This window comes from Lactuca serriola, chromosome 6, assembly GCF_051521515.1.
Source record: "Lactuca serriola cultivar US96UC23 chromosome 6, Lser_US96UC23_V15, whole genome shotgun sequence".
In the NCBI taxonomy this organism is placed as follows: domain Eukaryota; kingdom Viridiplantae; phylum Streptophyta; class Magnoliopsida; order Asterales; family Asteraceae; genus Lactuca; species Lactuca serriola.
The window spans coordinates 85,460,500-85,463,975 of record NC_136413.1 but is presented as its reverse complement, the minus strand read 5'-3'; the positions used below and the strand labels follow the sequence as shown (position 1 = coordinate 85,463,975).

The 3,476-nt window shown below is 37.7% G+C and overlaps 1 pseudogene across 1 annotated transcript; it reads right to left on the bottom strand.

The window, feature by feature from the left end:
- Positions 1-261: 261 nt before the first annotated feature.
- On the bottom strand, positions 262-1,965 carry LOC145059976 (organellar oligopeptidase A, chloroplastic/mitochondrial pseudogene; annotated as a pseudogene). Its single transcript, XR_013686800.1, has 3 exons — positions 1,479-1,965; positions 1,243-1,410; positions 262-390 (listed from the first exon to the last, which is right to left on the bottom strand). The product of XR_013686800.1 is annotated as an organellar oligopeptidase A, chloroplastic/mitochondrial pseudogene (transcript).
- Between the last annotated feature and the right edge of the window lie 1,511 nt (positions 1,966-3,476).

Here is a 3,476-nt window from a genome sequence, read left to right as displayed (position 1 = left end):
ATATGCTAAAAACAGGAAAACATAACATTTAATCAATATATAAATGAAACAACTGAGATATACCTCTTGATGCCAGCTCTCCTTTCTTCTTTGGGGAGTGGATACAGAGCACCTGATATAGTGGTGACTTTTTCAAAGAAATCAAATTCTCTGTGAAATACTTCACGTGCCTCGGGGCTAAAACCATCAATTATGTGGTCTCTAACAATGGGCAGTAGAGCTAGAAATTCTTGTGTCTGAGAAGGACAAAATGGTCAGAACTTAGAAATATGTTTGTAAATCATAAAAAACAAGTGATGTTAGTGCAAAGCAGATATAGCCATATAGGTAATAAGACACATTTACCTTTGCAGTTATTACTTCTTTACCTTCTGCTGCACACGTCTCCCCCTGTGATCAATCAATACACATTCCAATTACCTCAATAGACATATGTTGAAAATAGGCTAAATTACATTTATTGTCCCTGTGGTTTAACAAAAGTTATGGATACCACGACCATCCCTGAAACTAGTTTTTAACCAGGATCGCCCCTGTGGTTTCAGTTTATTTCTGTTTCGATCTCTAACTTGTGTAGAATGACTATTCTACCCTTGTTTCCTCCCTCCCTGATTAACCCTTTGATCAGGCAAGCTCCCTAAGTCTCAATGATTAATAACGATTACAATAACAAACAAATAGTAAAAAAATTACAAAAAATAAAGAAGGGCGAAATAGTCATTTTACATCAGTTAGGGACAAAAACTAAAACAAAATCATACCACGTGGAAAAAAAATGTAATTTTTCCTTGAAAATACTAGTAACTGCCAAATTAGAATATGAGCAAACACAGTCACTCCTTTGAGCAGCTCTAAGCAAGTATCCTTCAACCAACTTCTGCAATTTTGAGGCAATAGTGAATTATGTGCAATTAAAGGGTGTGAGTGTGACAAAGTATAGGAGACAAAGGGAGTTGTTGCCAATACCCACCTCCGACACCACTAAGAACAGCCTCCTTTAGTGATGCTGCATGTGTACACAAATTGAGATGTCAGACCAAATCCTTAGATTCTTGATATTGCATGATATGGCATACACCGAGAGTTACTAGCGTCCATTTCCTCCATAATATACTGTATCAACTATAGTTTTACCTTCAAAATGGAAACATGTATAAACGCACATAACCAGACATCACTATATGGATAGATATTGCCTTTTCAAAAGGTAAATCATATCAGCGAAAAGTAATAGAAATAAACCTGGATTTCTTCAATAGCAGAACGTAGTTTAGGAGTATCTTTAACAGACTTAAGATGATTAACAGCTCCCCAAACAACACTCAACCGATCCAGCATCTTCTCTAACGGTTCCACCAGCTTCGGCCATGACGACTCCACAGTTTTCTCCAATTCAACCAAATCGCTGTCCTACGATGTTTTTTCCCCAAATCAACAATCGAATAAACACAAATCTATAATCAATCACACATACTTACAAGCTTCTTCAACAAGGCATGCATCCTAGGGCGCACATGACAGTCATCAATTGCATCAAACGGAGGGAACACAAAGTCCTTGAAAAGAGGATTATCATCAGAAACCATCGACATTGAAGATGGTAGTGTGGCGGAGCAGAATGAACCACGGCGATGAGCGGCGGCGGGGGAAAGCGAAGGTGAGTAGCAGCAGCGGAGGATAGTACTGCGAGGAGGAGGAGGTAGGCAGAATAAGAAGGAAAGAGACCAAAGGGGGCAGATGCGAGATTTAAGAAGATGTTTAGGTGTGGAAGATGAAGAAGAGCATAGGGGACGATGGAAAGAGCGAACAAGGGAAATGATGATAGCCATTGCAACTACCACAACTTCAGTAGAGATATCATCGACAGCTTCCGGAGAGATTCTCGGTGTACATCACTTTGGAATCTAAACTTGACGTCATCATCGACAACCACAACTTCAATAGAGATATCAACGGTACCATTCTCTTAAGCGGCGGTCATGAAGACGAAGACCTAGGGCTTTTTCTTGTTAATTGGAAGAGTGGGGGGTTTAATTTTTGGGATTCAATAGGTGGGTGAAATCCCACCTTAAAAACGCGTGTTTCATTAAAATGTTATAAAGTGACACATTCAGACGACGCACATTTTACGAAAGGCGCCCTCCGCATTTCTTTTTTTTTCTTTTCAGACACTAAGTTTAGGGCACGCACAAATGCGTGCCTTCTATCCGTCAAATTTTGCAAAACTGACATTATTTTTTAAGGCACGCACATATACGCGTCCTCCATCGCGAGTGTCATTGTTTGTGCGTCATCAAATGGATGTTTTCTAGTAGTGCCTCTCCCTTAATTATAGAAAAACAACTTTTCAACCCCTGCAACTTCACAAATTGAAACTTTTTTTTTTGTTTTCTATAATTAATATTGCTAACTTGCAATACTAACCATAATAATCATGCTCCCACTAACATGATAATTATTAGCATAACACTTATGCTCCCACTAGTTTTGATATGTACTCAGAAATCAGTTGAACTTCTAGAAAAACAATACTTTATTGAATTTCTTACCAAAGTTCAGATTTCTGATACGAGATGCTTTGATAAAACTTTATCAATATCATACACCTTATCTTAGATAGCTCATAGGTGTGTCTAAACAATTTTTAGAACTATGAAAAGGGATTCCGTAATCATAGTCTCGATTGTTTAGACCTTTGCTATTTCTCATAAGTCTATGTTAGTGTGCCGGTTAACCACACAAGCTCCACTAACGAATTTGAGAATGAAAAGATTGCTATCTACTTAAAATCTACTTGGTGGAAGTGTTTCCTTACCATCATTTTCATGAATCGAAGAGAAACCTTATGACCCTTAGATTTTTATGTTGTATGTGTTCCTTTCCATGTGAATTTTGTCAAAACCACAATCACAAGACAGGTTTAGTGATAATTCTAAATTCATATGGACTAAACTAGTGCAATCTTAAATTCTTGCCACCTGGCAGCACAAGGGCCTACCATTGCTTCCAAGTTGTTATGCAACCAGTTGAGAACTCTCATAACTCCTATGCAAAGCAAACCTAACTGGAATGGGCACAGAAATGTCAACACAAAAGGTTATAAACCTCAAGCCGTGTGCTAGTGAAGAACTCCAGGTTTTTATTCTTGATTAGTTCTTGAGACTTTCAAGACCTTTAAGACTCCCACTGTCCTCTTGACATATAAGACTCTCTTGTTAAACATCCAATAGATAGTGAGGATTCTTTATCAAGACTAACACTTCACACAATTGGCCTAAGTTGGTCTCTGTTTTATCCAAAACATCACAACTTACCAATTTCAAATGTACAAGAGTAAAAAACCTTTTACTCTTACATTTGACTAGTGTTAATAAACCTTCTTTAAGATGTGTCACTCAAGTTACAATCTTGGAGTATGACTCTTAGAATTGTTTTTGGAACAAAGTATGAATCATCTTCTTGATTTAACCACTTCA